The sequence below is a fragment of the Mus pahari genome, chromosome 10, assembly GCF_900095145.1.
Source record: "Mus pahari chromosome 10, PAHARI_EIJ_v1.1, whole genome shotgun sequence".
Taxonomy (NCBI): Eukaryota; Metazoa; Chordata; class Mammalia; order Rodentia; family Muridae; genus Mus; species Mus pahari.
The window spans coordinates 68,788,241-68,805,808 of NC_034599.1; the positions used below are offsets into that span (position 1 = coordinate 68,788,241).

The 17,568-nt window shown below is 42.1% G+C and overlaps 1 protein-coding gene across 1 annotated transcript in view; it reads right to left on the bottom strand.

Moving 5' to 3' along the window:
• The window catches only part of Unc13c (unc-13 homolog C), a 496,297-nt gene extending 487,125 nt beyond the window's left edge, over positions 1-9,172 (bottom strand). Inside the window, exon 1 of the mRNA XM_029543555.1 lies at positions 9,020-9,172. The gene's annotated coding sequence lies outside the window, so the exon portion shown is untranslated. The remainder of the gene's footprint in view (positions 1-9,019) is intronic.
• Positions 9,173-17,568: the final 8,396 nt, after the last annotated feature.

Genomic DNA, 17,568 nt, shown 5'->3' on the forward strand with positions numbered 1-17,568 from the left:
TCTTTATTTACATTTCAAATGCTATCCCGAAAGTTCCCTATACTCTCCCCCAGTCCCTGCTCCCCTACCCACCCACTCCCACTTCTTGGCCCTGGCATTCCCCTGTGCTGGGTCATATAAAGTTTGCAAGACCAAGGGGCCTCTCTTCCCAGTGATGGCCGACTAGGCCATCTTCTGCTACATATGAAGCTAGAGGCACGAGCTCAGGGGTTACTGCTTAGTTCATATTGTTGTTCCACCTATAGGGTTGCAGCCCCCTTCAGTACCTTGGGTACTTTCTCTAGCTCCTCCACTGGGGGCCCTGTGTTCCATCCAATAGCTGACTGTGAGCATCCACTTCTGTGTTTTCCAGGCACTAGCATAGCCTCACAAGAGGCCACTATACCAGGGTCCCTTCAGCAGAATCTTGCTGGCATGTGCAATGGTATCTGGGTTTTGTGGCTGATGATGGGATGGATTCCCAGATGGGGTAGTCTCTGGATAGTCCATCCTTTCATCTTAGCTCTAAATTTTGTCTCTGTATCTATATCCTTTCATGGGTATTTTGTTCCCTATTCTAAGGAGGAATGAAGTATCCACGCGATTGTCTTCCTTCTTGGTTTTCTTGTGTTTTGCAAAATGTATCTTGGGTATTCTAAGTTTCTGGACTAATATCCACTTATCAGTGAGTGCATATCTAGTGACTTCTTTTGTGATTACATTACCTCACTAAGGATGATATCCTCCAGATCCATCCACTTGTCCAAGAATTTCATAAATTCATTGTTTTTAATAGCTGAGTAGTACTCCATTGTGTAAATGCACCAAATTTTCTATATCCATTCCTCTATTGAGGGACATATGGATTCTTTCCAGCTTCTGGCTATTATAAATAAGGCTGCTATGAACATAGTGGAGCATGTGTCCTTATTACCAGTTGGAAGATCTTCTGGGTATATGCCCAGAAGAGGTATTGCTGGATCCTCCGGTAGTACTGATTAAAAGTGTGCCTTAAGATCGGGATTAAAGGTGTGTGTTGATACAATTTAAGAGTATGCCAACCTACCTTAAGATCTGGATCAAATACTTGTGTCTTTTAGCCTCAAGATCCAGACCAAAGGCATGCCCTTCATTTCTGAACTGTAGTTTATTCTAGATACAAACTAACTATCAAGGATTGCCGTCACAGTTTGTATATAATGCACCCTCTTCCTGCTCATTCTTGCCCCGACAATTTAATTTTCCAGTTCTAAGTCTACAGGCAGCCTTTATCCTTACATTTCATAAAACAGTTTTTTCTAAGTTCCTCAGTCTTTAGCTGGGCGTACTTGATTGTTTTAGCTCATTGGTTACAGACAGGCAATGGGATTTCACACATTTATTGTTTCTTTTTGTTCTACTCTTAAAGATTCCATGGCCGGCTGGTCCCTCTAGAGCTCTCTTCCAACTGCGCTCTTCTCACTCTATGCTAAATGATGCAAATCCAATGTCTGCATTTGTAAAATGGACCAAACCAGTAAGAATGTGTTTCCCTGGTTGAACACACACAGGACCACAGCTTCTAGCCATGACTCTCAGAACTAAGTGCCAGGCTCAGGCTTTACCTTTGAATAACAAATATCTCTCTGTGTGTCTCTCTATGTGTCTCTCTGTCTCTGTCTGTCTGTCTGTCTGTCTGTCTGTCTGTCTGTCTCTCTCTCTCTCTATCTCTCTCTCTTCTGTACATAGTTAACTACAGATTCCACATCTAATTACCACCCCCCCACTACCACCACCTCTCCCTTCTACTTAGCTCTTCTTGTCTCACTAATGAAATCATTAGCTACTCTGAAACCTGGGGCCTTCAACCCCTCTTTTCCTAAGCTCCATATTCTGACCCAAGACCTTCAGCTCCCTTTTTCTTCCCAGCTCCATAGTCAGCACACTATTGTCCATCAACTTCTCTTCAAACATCTCCCTTTCCTCCCACCTCTCTGAATCACCATTTCTTTTTTGACTCATGTACCCACTTCTCAGTTTCCACCCTGACTATAGAGAGCCTTGTATCATCTCAGATTCATTTTCTGCCTGTTAGCCAGCATGATCTTTGCAAGCATGGACCTAGCCTTGAATTCAGTGTCTTTGTGTGGTTAAGAACATGAAATTCAATTAAATTAAATCTGGGTTGAACCCCGGGTCCCTCTGATGAGTGCTGTGTGACCCTGTGAGCACTAGTTCATCCCTCTGTGCCTCAACTTCCTCTCAAAGCCATATTTTCCCTGACCTGGTTGTTTTAGAGATGGGTTAGCAGTCGCATTTATACAACATTGAGATCTGCGCCTAGGACACGGAAAGTGAAGTCTAAGTATGTGTTAAAGGACTGTGATATCTGCTTAGTATCATGTCTCTAGGAAACAGTGCGCATCTAACAACCATCCACAGCATGGATGCTGCTTCTCTAACTATTGAGGCATAGCTTAACACACACACACAGCAAAGTGGTACCCATAGACTTGCCTGCCTTATGCCCTTCCCCCTGGAATGCAGGCAGAGTTCTCACTGCTCCTTCAAGCTACAGAATGATGACAACCCTCCATATAAAGCCCTACTGGAGCCACTCAAACCGGACTCTTTCTGGTGTTTTGAGGTCTGTGTTGTTCTGGCCTCTACCCCTGTGTCTGTATTTGACAAGCTTTCTCCTCTCCATCAGGCATGCATTTTTAGGGAGGGGCTGTTTTCTGTATCCCTAGGCTGTAGATGCTTAGTTTATTACCTACCAGAAAAAATAAAATACAGTGACTTTTTTCTTCTTTTTGTTTTCACTTCTGGGGATTATCTGAGGCACGTGTTTACCACTGAGCTATATTTTGACCTTACAACAAATAATTATATATAGTTATGTGTACATAATTATACCATCTTCTTTCTTTCTCCTCTAAGGAGATTGATAGTGACCATATTGTATTGCTCTAATGAGCAGGAAGCACTATGACATGCAAACAATTTTATATTGATTCATAGTATAAAAGAAACAAAATGGTGACTACTTGACTGGAGCCCTGGCTAGGATCATGTACATGTTATTAAAGCCCATGGCTTGCAAATTCAAATGATATACAAATTCAAATGATATGCAAATTCAAATGATTTTTTTTCTTTACTGCTACTGACCCTCTCTTGCACACTGAACACTTTATATTAAAAAGGGACATGGGTGACATTGCACAACCTTCACTTTAGAATTCCTGGAATGAACATTTTAATATGTTTGAAAAATGCGTGCTTCTCCCATCAGGAAAAAAAAAGAGAGAATTCTGTTGTCTTGTCTGAACCAACAAAAAATAGCATAGTGTTGTCCCTGGTCCAACACATCCATTACTTACAAATGTCTCTCAGACAACTGTCCCAGTGGAGTTGAGAAACACACACCCTATTCAAGGGCACCAAATGCTTGGAGCCACATAGCAAGGTCTCATCTAAAATATCATTGTTTTTTAGAGACACAGTCAGGAACAACCAGGAAAACAAAGCATCTATCCAGGTTGGAAGACTTTTCATGAGACTGAACAAGGAAAATCCTCTCTTGCAAAATAGCTGTTAGAGACACCTGAAGACAAGGCCCCGAGCCAGTCACTGGTAAAGAATAGTCTGCCACTCATGTGTACACTGGGGACATTTTCTCCTGATACCACAAATTAAATGAGGCAGCCAGACTCCCAGAGCCTGCAACCACACAAGGCTGGGAAATGTGTTTGTTTAAAATCCCAACAAAAGCTCTTACTGTCTTAGCAGGAACGATAAGTATTACCAGAAGACAGAATGCAGATGTGTTTCTGGGATATGAGCAAAGGGCTTTAAGCCCAACCTCTCAGATGTGTTTCCTCTGACCTGCAGAAGCAGCCCAAAGTCAGGTTTTCAGCTGCTCTCACAAAGGCTTTGAAAACAGGCCTCTCCCTGGGGAAGGAGGCTGTGTGCCAAACACAGACCATTTGGGGTTTGAAATCTGGGCAGGACCCAAACAAAAGTGTCTAGAGTATTTTCCTTGTATATTATGGCGTCTTACCCTCTGCACCATAAAAAGACATCGTGTGGTGGAATATATTTTGAGCAGAAAGCCAGACATAGAAAGACTATCAGAATGAAGAGGCACAGGGTACCCGAAGGGTGTGATTACTCCAAGTCACTTGCTGACATTTAGCCCCTGCACTGATAGGCAGAGTGCAAACAATCCCCTTTATTCTGGAACATTCTCCCTTGAAACTAAATACTACTCTCTCTTTGTAAAAATTATTAACTGAAGCAATATTTCGATTCAGCATCTGGCTTGGAATAGCTGTAAAAACACAATTTTCAGCTGAGAGTTCATGTGCCATCTCACCTTGGGGTTCTTCCCTGCAGGCAGGCAGAAAGAACAGACAGCCAGACTCTCTGAACACAGTTTTATGAGGCATGTTTCATTGACCTTCAAAATCAGTGGGAGGAGTTTGTTTGTTTCTGTAAACAAGTAAATTTTGATTTCAACCATAGCCAGGTAACTGCATCCAAAGGGCTCATCTATTACATTTTGGATTTTTCTACCTAAAAGTAAGGATACACCCATTTAGGGCAGAAAACAAACAAACAAAACAAAAAACAAACCAGCAAAACCAAACAAAACCTACAGTAAAAGTAATTGTTTATACATAAATCGCAATCGAACTAAAATCTCTCTTTGCCCATAAGCTGGATGCACAGTGTTGGTGATATCATTTTATTCATGAAAATCGTGTATCAACAGGAGAGGTGGCTACTAGCACCTTACATTTTACAAACATCAATTGCTTCCCCCTAAGTTGAAACTCATGCTGCACCTCCCACTAGCTCCTATTTCTTTAAGTCTGGCAAGCCTGCCTTTCTCTTGTTTGTTATCCTCTCCTTCTGGTTGTGTGTGAACCTGTGTTCATTTCTAGTACAGAAGTGTCCTGGGAGCCTTCCTCCTGTGGCTGCTAATTAATGTTTGAGGAGGAATCTCTTCTTAGGACCAGCCTCATTTTAGAAACAAAATGGCAGTCCTTTGGGGGAGGTGGGTGACTCAAAGCTTGGTTACCAGATGGCAGAACCAAAGTTCCCATCCAATTGGCTGAGCCTTTTGTAAAACCAACATGGCTCACATACTTTATTGTGCTGTTTTAATTTTGTTACCTTAAATGCTCCTAAAACACATGTTTATTGAAGATGAATTGTGTCAGGAGCTGGAGAGATGGTTCAGTGGTTAAATGGACTTGCTGCTCTAGCTGAGGACCTGAGTTCAATTCCCAGCATCTACTTCCAGTGGCTCATGGCTATCTACCACTTTAATTTTAGAGGTTCCAATATCCTCTTCTGGCCTCTGCAGAAACTGGATGCACATTTTCTACAAGCAGGTACACTGTCATAAATCAAAATAAATAAGTATTCTTACAGTGTTCTATTTTATTCATCTCTATTCTTTTTAATGGTAGTCACAACCTAAAAAATTGATTCAGTGCTGAGCTAACTTCATGACTGTTACTAAATACTATCTTACGCTCTATGAAACACATGCCCTTCCATTCAAATCACTTCTAAGCCAAATGGCATTTAAAACCAGACTTCCAATACCACATAAGAAACATAAAAGTGCTTTAGAAAATTTCAGGTGTCATTGAACTGTAGGGTGGGCATAACACATCCATGAGCCATGTATAGTTGTGTAGACCAGATCTGTTCCAAGCCACCCATCACCAGCTACATGCTAAAGAGTTGGGCATGAAGTCCTTTCTGCCATAAATAACTATAATCTGCCATGATATTTAGAAAGTTGGCATCTCATTATCTTACTAAAGAAGTTATTAGATCACAGAGATCTTGGATTGATTATTACTTAAATAATGATCTTTTGTATGTGATATATAGACTCCATGGAGAATTAGCCAACTGTAGCATCAGCTATAATACTTAGATTTGCTTTGCTTGGTTGAGAAACATGGAATGTCTTTAATTGGCAGTGGCAGGTGTGAGTTTCATTCCCTGACAAGAGCTCTGTAATTAATACAGTAGCTCCATATTTTCAATAGATGGACTATTGTTTCTGATATGAATGAAAAATAGCCCAACAACTTTGGAGGCTTTTCTTAATATGGGAACCAGTTTTTACAGTAGCACCAGGAAGTTCCTGGAGTAAAAGTGAAAACATAAAGCTAATTCCCCACTCAAATCCAGACTAAACACTCCAGAGCAGTGGTTCTTAATCTTACTAATGTTACTACAACACTTTAATACAGTTCCTCTTCATGTTGTGGTGACCCCCAACTATAAAATTATTGCACTGCTACTTCATAACTGCAATTTTGCTACTGTTATGACTCACAATATAACTATCTGTTATAGTAGGATATCTGATGTGATCCCTGTGAAAGAGTCATTTGATCCTAAAGGGGGTCAGGACCCACTGGATAAAAATTACTGATCTAGCTGGGCAGTGGTGGTGCATGCCTTTAATCCCAGCACTTGGGAGACAGAGGCAGGCAGATTTCTGAGTTTGAGGCCAGCCTGGTCTACAAAGTGAGTTCCAAGACAGCCAGGGCTATACAGAGAAACCCTATCTTGAAAAAAAACAACCAACCAACCAAACATACAAGGAAACAAAAAGAATTACTGGTCTAGAGTAATCTGCTTTCCTGTCACAGAAATACCTATTTCCTTCTCATTTCCAAAGAAGCTTCTCTCTCCTGCTACATTATGTCCCCCAAACCAAGAAGACACCACACTGGAGTATGATTTCTACTTATTCTTCAAGTTCTATCCCCAGCATGCTTGCCTCTGAAACTCTCTTTCAGCTTCTTACTTTATCCTTCCCCATAGTTATCTACTTCAGACAAATGTGGAGTTTGTGTTGCAGTTATTGTTAGAAGTATCATTTCATTATTTATATATTCACTTAAAATACTCCCTTCTCAAGAATCAAACCCTAAGACCACAGGAAGCATGCCTCTTGGCTCATCTTCCTGGGACCTGGAATACCTATAGCATGCTAAGCCAAGCACACAGTCAATGCTTCAGAGAGAAGGGCTCCCTCTCATGATTACCATGTACCAGACCTGAGCTCCTTTGAGCCTGTTTCTGAGGCTATGCTACCTAAAGTGCCACACATACCAACGAGATCATAGTCTAATGAAAATGAGGTCAATCTAACAGTTACAAAAAAACTACTTAAAAAAAAACAAAACCCTACTGTCTGTTGATGTGTAACATTTAAGTTCTAGAACACATTGAAAAAAAAATGAAAAAAGAAACAAGGGAATAAAATAAATAAAAGAAAAAATGAAAAATAAATAAAAAATAAAGCAGGAAGATAAAAAGAAATGAAAGAAAAATACAAAAGCAAAAACCAAAACCAAATGGTTGCCTAAGGAAAAACATTCAAGGACTAATAAATGAATTCCATGTCAACCCCACTTCAGGCTTCAGTGGGGCTGTAATGTAGCAGTGGCTTAGAATGCTATCTAATTAGTAATATGAATAAATAAGAAATTTATGTTTCAGATAGAAAATACCATGACTGAGGTAGGTGACTAGAGATGGAAGTTCTAAAGTGCCCCTACTGCCTATCATAAAGAACATTTTTTAGATAGAATTCTACATATGCATTAGAATGAATAAATGCAAAAAAATTGTTACAAAAAGAAAGTGTATGAAATAAGACTAAACTAGTAAGAACAAATAGACTCAGATCTGACATACAAGCACTTGGGGCCACGTGAACATGGATCACATGGAAACAAATGCAGGTTGACATTGTAGTATGCCAAGAGTACACTGAATATTTCAACCTTTGTCATTCCAAAGCATAGTAGTACTCCAATATTTAACTCTTTTGTCATGTGGTGAGTGTGTGTGTGTGTGTGTGTGTGTATGCGTGTGTGCATGTGTGTGTATGATGTTAGAAAAGGTAGCAATGCACACATATGCAGAGGCCAGAGTAGGATGAGGGTCTTCTATAGCTTTCTGCCTATTAGCCAGGGGGAGGCTAGCACACTGAACTGGATGCTTGCCGACTGGGCTAGGCTGATTGCCAGAGACCTTTCTGGATTTGACAGTGTTTGACTCCCATGCTGGGGTTATAGGTCCACCTAGTTTTTTAGGTGTGTTCTGGGGATTCAGACTCAGACTCTCATGCCTACACCTCAATTGTTCTTACCCACTGAGCCATCTCCCCAGCCCCATGCAGAATATTTTGAAGCTACACTTGAGAAGACAGTACACTGCTGCATGTAGCATGAGATCTGCTGGTTTGTGCTTTGTAATAAAGACTAGTCATAGACTCTTAGTTTTAGACTCGGAATCTATGATTAGCAACTAAGTAGGTTCTTTGAGATAGCCCACCATGCCTCTAATCAGCATAGCATATGTAGACCTAAAGGAACTCACTTAAATTATGTTTCATTAGTACTGCCCTAGTGCCAAGAACCTGCCTTGTAAAGACTCTGCTCTGGACCTACTCAGGGAGTTAATTCTTTCCCTGCCCACAGAGCTGGGTTTCACTGAGATTCACAGCATTCCCCTAGGAGCATTCGAAGGTTTCGTCTCTCCATACCCATGCCTGACACACTCACCGACAATGTGTGAGGTATACTGAATGCTCACTGAAAACCCACTCCAGTTCATCCTCCTATTACACCACAGATGAAGTTGTGAAAGAAACTGAGACAAACTGATGACACAGCCTATGTCCAAGGCATGGAAATCAACCTGGGACCCACACATTAACCAACATACTATGCTGCTTTGAGAACGTGGGAACGGAGGAAAGTTGTCATATCAGCCAACACCAACACCCAGTCAGTATTGTAGAATTTGTATAACAAAGTCCTTCCTCTGCTTCCATATACCAGAACAAACGAGAGGCAGAAAGACAGCCATTGTCTATGTCTCCCTTCTGCAGAGCAAGGGAGGTGCTTGTTCTGTGACTAGAAAAACTGCTCAGATCTCATCACCGTAACACACAAGCTACAGCCCCACACTGTTCACTAACCACCATTCCCACACCCATGATGGACAGTACCGGACAGACTCTGTGATGTGGGGTAGAGTGTTCCTACTGCAGGCGAGTATAGGGAGAAGCCTCCGGTGCCTCCATCCATAGTCACCAGTTTTGCCAGAGAAAACAGCCAGTTCTGGAGTTCCCGGGGGACCCAGCAGTCACCAGGACACAGGAGTGCAGAGGCTCCTGGAGCCCTAATGTATAACAGCAGCTACAAGGACAGAGACCTTCCCAGAGCTCAGTGTTGACTTGGCTGCCATCTCAGAGGACAGACATAAAATGACTCACCCAGGCGGGAACAAAAATATCAAGGTCAATGAAGTGATACCCTGGAGAGAGTGGGGGATAATTTAAACATACAAGAGGGTCTAGGTAGGCTTAATACTTTAGCTCTGATTTAACCAAAACCACTGTTAAAAACTGTGACTATGTGTGACGTGTAATAAGAGGATGATAAAAAAAAAAAAAAGCTGGGTAGAGAAATAAGCGGTTTGTTAAGTTTGTTGACAGCTAGGGAGACAACTGGGCTTGTAGCCAAATACCTGCAGGTCTCCCTGGAGCTGCTGCTTAGCCTGTGAGAGCTGCAGGAGCAGCCTCATACTCAACTCCGAAATCCCTGTTGCCTCTGCACCTGAGTGCCTCCGAGAAGCAAAACAAAACAAGCAAACAAACGAAGGCCAGGTTTGAAAGCAAGCTGCCGGTGGAACTTATAAAAATGATTTAGAAACCATTTACTGTTTAAGCAAATAAAGTCGGGCTGGAGATTATGGGAAAGAACTGCAGTTTTATGCTAATCTTCCCCAACCTTTTCTTCCAGAGTGTCAGTCTGCATCAGGAAGTCTCCTGGCTCAGCTGCTCCCACTGCCCAGGCACAGCGTTCTCTCACTTACAACATGCCAAGCTGAACAACCTTGAACACAAACCCTTTCATTCTGTATGTGATCTCAGAACGGCACAGGTGATGTCCTTTAACCAACAGAGAGTGCTAATAAAAATACTGTGTCTCAGAGTCAGTGTAAATAGCCAAGATCATCGGGTCCTTCACCGTGTCTCTCATTTCCTTCTGCAGTATGTTTAGACCTGGGTCATACATGTCGTAATCTAAAACTTTCCCTTATGAGTTCTGGGTTAGTTCGTTCTGTTTCCCCAACAATCTCAAGGTCTTATCAGGCAGCAATCGAGAACAATGTGTTCCCCAGGAACCGAGCTACTCTATCTCACAGGTTCCTTCTGGAGCCAGCAAGACAACCTAGCTGCTTCTCTCTCAGGAACCGGGTGCCTTCCTGCTGACTTGCAACCCAAAAGAGTGAACCTGCTGCCAGGGAGACTTCTGATAGCACAAGCTTCAACTACAACCAATTGCTAAGGAATTCTGGGAGGCTTAATAGATGAAATCATTCTAATTACACAAGATGAACTCAGGAAAGCTTTCCAGTCCAATTTTGGCTGTTTTATTGCAGGAAAGGTTGGAAGTGTGGGGAGTAGAAAAAGCAGGATTCTTTCATTGAATTCCCATTTTGTTGGAATATTAAGGGCTGGGCCATTATAAAAATAAAGGAATGGATGAGGAACTGCTACTACCCACACTTTCCTTACTCTAACCATAGGGTGGCCTCCAGAGTCTTTGTTTTCTCTCAAATATTTAAATTCATTCAAAGAAGTCATAGAACCGTTTTTTAACTTAATTTGTGGACTTCCAACTCTTTGTCTTGGAGACACAAAGAGCTTGTGAAAATGCAGATTTGGGGATCTGGAGGGAGAGCTTAGCCATGCTTGCTGTTCTTGGAGCAGACCCCAGTTCAATTCTCAGCACCCATATTGTGAGTTTCTGACAAAACTCACTTTAATCTGGTCTGGGTTCATCCTGAGAGGCGGGCTGGCTGAAATGGTAAGTGTGAGAGGCAAATGGAAGCCTAGACAAATTTTTTCTGATCAAGGCTCCGAGGTTTAATAATTGAACTCCGTTTAAATAACATGGAAAGATCCCCAGCCCCCTCCTAAGTCTTTGAAGTTGCCGGCGGCGGCGGTCCGATCATAGGTGGGTCCAAGGATTGAGGCAGGGACGAATGTCTGTTGGTGTAGGCGGTCCAAGGATGCTGCATTCTGGGAGATCCAGGGGGGTCCTCTTGGTAGGTGGTGGAGACACAGCAACTCTCTAGTGGGTTTCAGCACCTGTAGGGGGCTGGCACTTTGAAGGAGAGTGATTAGTGTAACAGCAAGTTAGGCTTGGCAGCAACAGGGAGCTGGGAGACCCCAACACCATATCAGGGAGATTCAGAACCAGCAGCTGCAGGGTGTCTGACATCTTCTCACTCCTGTGTGCACACATACACACTCAGGAGAGGGACAGAGAGACAGAGACAGAGACAGAGACACATACACAGAGACACACACACACACACACACACAGAGAGAGAGAGAGAGAGAGAGAGAGAGAGAGAGAGAGAGAGAGAGCATTTCAAAAGAGCAGAATCCTTGCCCACCCAGACACTTGGGGTGGGTTTTAAGGATATGGCTGACTCTAGAGAGCAAGCACAGTTGAGAAAGTAGTAATAGAAGAGTCTAGATTGAATTTAATGTGTAAAGCTTACATATATTTAATGTGAGTTCAAAAATATATTTACAGAATGGAAGTTAAGACCTACTCGTTTCATTACCTCCTCCCAATATACTAACTACTAATTTCAATAAGGATAGGTTGTTCTTCTTGTAAGAGTGTGCACAGGAATGTCCCTGTCCAAGTGGTGCTATGTTAATTAACAGTTGTTCAGAGAACTGCCCATTGGTGAAAAGTGTGGCTGCTTTGGGGGAAACAGAAACACAAGTTTTCAGGCAGAACTTACAAAAAAAAAAAATGGGTGCATTTTCTTAGCCTAAATTAATAGAATATTGTAGTTTTTCCACATTTTCCATACAAAGTGCTATCTCCATAGATGGTCAGCTGTTGTGGGATTGCTGTGTTTCGGGATGGCCTTACTTTAAAGGAAGCAGAATCCTGATTGCCTAATGTCTATGCTACATGCATTCATCTTTAACATTTGCCCCAAGATAAGGCTCTCCATGCTCAATGTCATTATCCAACAAACATAAACCACTTTTCTTAACAGTTTTCTTTCTGGAACATACACACACACACACACACACACACACACACATACACAGAGTAAGAACAGCTCAGAGTTTATAAGAGCTTACTACTCTTGAAAAGACCTGACTTCTCTTCCCAGCACCCACAACAGACAGCTTACCACCATGTATAAACGTAGCTCCAGGGGACCCAATACCTACTTCTGGCCTCGGTCTGGCATACACGTGAGCTTGATCACACAGTGACAGACACACATAAGATAAGTAAAAGTAAAATCATCAAAAAATAAATTTAACAACACGTAAAGTTACAGTTTATTGTACTTATCTGATGAATCCTCACATTCATACTACAGAACCGTTATTATAGTCATTCCTGTAGGTAGCTTCACTGAATATCATCAATAAAGATCAGAGTGGGCATGAACGCAGATGTTGACTTCAGAACTTACGGTGGGTGACTATGCAGTTCTGTGTATAAAGAGAACATCTTATGGAAGAATAGGAATCTAGATTTCAGGACTGTCAACTTTCACTGTTATATTCAGAATAATCTATTTTGCAATATATATGGAGAATCTCACAAGAATCAGAATTTTACCTTTGTAATGGGTGGCAAGCTTCACAGCCTTGGGGCAAAGAGAGGAGAGTCCAGACTTATGGCACCAAGTACAGTGGGAATTTTGCTCATTTTATCCATAGAATTTCAAGAGCATATGATACATCAATGAAACCGAGAATGGGATTGTTCTATTATATAAGATTTCCAAATTTTTAAAATAAACATTTATAGAAATTGTTTTGTCTATATTAAATGTTCCATTATGCATAAATGAGAAAAGCAGGGGAAAGAGAGAGGACTCAATGGTTAAGAGAGCTTACTGTTCTTCCAGCGGACCCAGGTTCATTTCCTGGGACTCACATGATGACTTTTTCTGACCCCAGTAAGTACCAGGTGCATAATGGTGCATCGACATACCATCCATACCAATAAAACTCTTTTTTATACATAAAAATAAACAGATATTTTTAATTATTAGGTGGAACAATAATATGAACTAACCAGTACCCCCTGAGCTTATGTCTCTAGCTGCATATGTAGCAGAAGATGGCCTAATCGGCCATCACTGGGAATAGAGGCCCCTTGGTCTTGTAAACTTTATATGACCCAGCACAAGGGAAGGCCTGGGCCAAGTAATGGGAGTGGGTGGGTAGGGGAGCAGGGGCGGGGGGGGGGTATAGGGAACTTTCGGGATAGCATTTGAAATATAAATAAAGAAAATAATAATAAATAAATAAATAAAATGAAGAAACTGTGATCCTATCAGTTCCTGAAATGCCAATGGAAGGAGTTACTTGTTGAGTATTTAGCTTCTGTGGAACAGAAGCAGAAACAAGATGGTCTCTCATCTCAGTGGGAAAGTTCAGTTTCCTCTCAAAGAAAAGACTGTTTTTAATGAACCCATAATCCAAAAGGCTGCATTTGACCAACTAAATTAACCAATCAACCAAAGACAAGGTTATTGGGAATGTGCGATATTCATGATAATGACCCACTTAGTGCAAATTTCCTTTGAATCTTCCTTTTTTCTTAGCTTGTGCCATCTCGACTGCACCTCATATTTAATTTTCTTGATGAGGTTTTAGGACCTAAATACTAAGCTATCCTGGTTGAAAGCGTCAGTGTCTCTGTCAGAAAGACACACTTCCAGGCCTCGCTTAGAAGTGCCACCACCCATAGCAATAGTGGATCACACAGGTGACTTCCTGTTCAAACTCAGGCCCACCGGAGCTTCCAGGTTTTAGACATTTGATCCTTGTCTGCTGCCCATTCTTCTCTCCAGCCACACAACATTTCTGGAGAAGGTTTGATCACTAAGGACAGCTTACAGACTGACAGCATTCACTGCTGTATTGATTTGGCTGAGTGCACTGGTATGAAAAGAACGGAATGATTCGGTCAGCCCTGTGGCTACCAACTCCGTGGGGGGCAGGGTGTTGTGATAATCTTACACTAATGAAGAAGACTCTCCTTGGGTTTGTCTTCCTCTGTCTGGATTTCAGATTCGGGCAACTTAATGAGAATGGAAGTCATTTTCTCTTTAGAGCTTATTCTCCGCACTGTTTAGATGGTGTTTGATAGATGTGCTTCTTAGTTTCTTCCCTTGAGGTCCTCGAAGGATGGAGAACAGTGTGAGCCATTTTATTATTCCAGGAAATTGTGATGGGTACATCTGTTGGGGTCAAGGCTGTTTGAAACCTGAATTGATTTGGTGTCATTCGGTTTACATTGGCTACACAGCTCCCAAACAGAGACTAAAATTTATAGATCAACAAATTACAGTGTTTGGAAGAACATTTTATCCTAGGTTGGCAAATACTCTGTAGCAAACCATTATATCTGTCTTACTTTTTATTATTTAAACATAATCGGAATTCCTATCGACTCTAGGACCATCGTCCATGTCTTACGAAGACCCTGCCCCAGGCATGCAGCCTCTCTGGGTGAGGGACCAAGTCCTTGGAGCTCCTGCTGCTTTTGATACTATTTGATGGCTGTACCCACAATGCACTGTTGCCCCTAAGCCTCCTGAAGACCCTTTGCCTATCCGTTCACTGGCGTCTATTGTCAGAGGTCTTTGGCTTCTGCTAATAACAATGAATCATCCATTTCATCTCCCATACTGTTTTCAACACAAAACGGTATTTAATGTGAGCTAACTAAGCAAATCAAAGGGGGGACTTAGTAGCATCTGGTATTTGCTGGTGTCTGACCGCCATCATAGTCAGCTGCTATCCCCATTTTCCCTGACACTGTGTTATTTCCACCTCTCTTTATGTGTCGTCTTTATGACTATGGCCACAGACTGGAAGGTTACCGCTTTCTCCTATGTGCTCTCTGACCAGACCACGCCCTTGTTTCCTTCCTCTACTGTCAGTTTTTGGAGGTGAGGAGGGGCAACACTTTCAACACTTTGAGGTAGAAGTTGGGCAAAACTTTCATTCATCTCAGTGACCCTGACCACAAGGAGAGATTTAGGTGGAATCAGATCTAAGATCATTAAAAGGTCATTCTGAACAAGTGGTGTGAGTCTCACAAAGAGAGGCTTTTATTTATAAATAGTTCCTCGCTGGTGAGCTGAGGAAAGGTCCTTTAGAGGAAGAAGGATTTTTAGAGTCCAGGCACATGCTAGGAGTTGAAAAGGAATGGGCACAAAGAAATGAAGAGAAGTAGGGAGACCAGCAGCCTGGGCACAGTGACACACTTCTGTCTTGGGAGACTGACACAGGAGCATGGCAATTGGAAAAGGAGTCCAGGCTAGCCCAAGTAACTGGGTGAGATCCTTCCTCAGAGGAAAAAAGAAAAGAAGACCAGGAGTAAAGCTGGCTAAAGGAGCACTTGCCTAAGAAGCAAGCACAAGGCCTAGGCTCAGTGCCTGGTACTAGGAAGTAGAACTTACAAGAAGAGGATGCGAGCAAAGCTAGATGAGAAGGGGCAAACTGAGCATTGAAAAAAACCAAAAACGTTATCCTTATTACCCTTGTGGGGTGTGTGTGTGTGTGTGTGTGTGTGTGTGTGTGTGTGTGTGTGCACGCACATGTGAACACCCATACCCCGGCACATGTGTGGAGGTCCATTTACTAACATGGAAGAAGGCTGTTCAGGGTTATTGGATGCAATAAGAGCTAACCTCACAAGGCAGTATCGACCACTCAGGTGATGGGGAAGGAATCAATATGACGAGTAACTCTGTAGATAGACAGACTGACTTTGGACTTTTCCCTTTACACAGGAATAAGCCTCATCCGCTGAGATGCCAGAAAAGGAGGAGAAGAAACAGTAGAAAACAGGGAACAGTCAGTCACATTCCATTTTCCTTTGTGAGAATTTTGAGACAGTTCATGCAGTAAACACACACAGTTCTCAAATTTCTGGCAATATTGTAAACTAGTAAAATGTTTTGGGAAACCCCTGTCTCAATACAAATATGCATACATTTAAATATATGGCTCCATTTCTAAGGGAAAAAATTCAAAACGCAGGCAGATGTAAACATAAAAATGTTGCACTGCTCTTATGAGAAGAAAAACAAAACCAAAGCCTGGAAGCCCGTCTAGTGACCCAATGCAATGTGGTACAGCTGCCCACCAGGAAGCCAGGCGGGAGTCCCAACGACGCTTGCCAAGAATGTGTAATTCCGTGGTAGTTCTCGTATAAAAGTAAAATAACTACTTCATTCAAGGCACCAGAGTTCTCCTCTGACCTAATGCTTGCTTTTGGACTCTTCTAAGCTCCCTACGGGTACATATTACTTTTGCCATCAGAAAATACATGTCAATTTTCTCAAGCAATTGCGACTGATTTTTCAGGGCTAAAGTTAGAGAGGAGCCAAAGGAGAATTTACTGGACATTTGCGGAGGACAGAGATAAAGCGGGATACCCAGGTCTAGACACCCGCAGCTTCCTTAGTTGTTGATGAAGGAAGTCTGCAGAGCGGGCTTCGTAAGGGCACCAAGTCAAAGCTGTGGATAGTCCTGGGTACCCTGAGCATCCCAAAGCTGGCGACAACACGGAATACCCACTTCCCTAGCCTACCTTTAAGACAAAAATATAAGCTCAATGACCCATGGCCTCCTTTTCCATATAGTTAGAAGTTCAGCACAGGCTCTGCATGGCCCTGAGATGGGCTGTGTGCCTTACGTTATGTATGACCTCTACAGTCTAGTTTTTCCTGACAGTGAGATTACCAATTCCCATCACTCAGCAGTGAGACCAGAGGTCAGCTCTCCGCATCACCGCCCTTGCTCTCTCACATTTGCAGAAAATACACTTTTGTCACTAAGGTCAGTAAATTTAAAAACAATGGTTTAAAAAAAAAAAGCAGAGAGCCTATTTATTTTTAGAGCGTATGCCACGTGGGCTATTATTACCAATACCGTAAGTAAGTGTGGCTGATGCAACATAAAATAACAAACTACAAGTGGGTCCATAAGTATCTGCGCAGGTCCTCACTGTGAGTCAGATTGATGTACAATATGCAGGAGAACTATGCTGGACTTAGGGGTAGTGTAATATTAGTGTTCACCTTTATTTTCAGGGCTTCTCTATGCTCAGATGAAATAGGATATGCATATTGATGCTGTGTATTACATAGCCATATATAATTTAAGATGCTTATGGGGGGGGAACAAAGCATTTTTCCCAGGAGGAAGCTGTGCATATGAGGGTGGTTGGTGAGATTCCCTTACAGGAAGATCAGCAGCAAAGACTGGAGGAAAGGGGGTCAGTTTTCCATGTCCACCAACAGATGAAGAAAAGAGATGTGGTGCAATGGATTTCATTCAGCTGTATAAAAAAATGATACTGCAACAATGCAGGGAAATTGACACAACTAGAAATTACTATATTAAGGGAAGTAACCCAGACTTAGAAAGAGGCAAATGCCATGTATTTTCTTTCATGTGTGAATCAAAGATTTTGG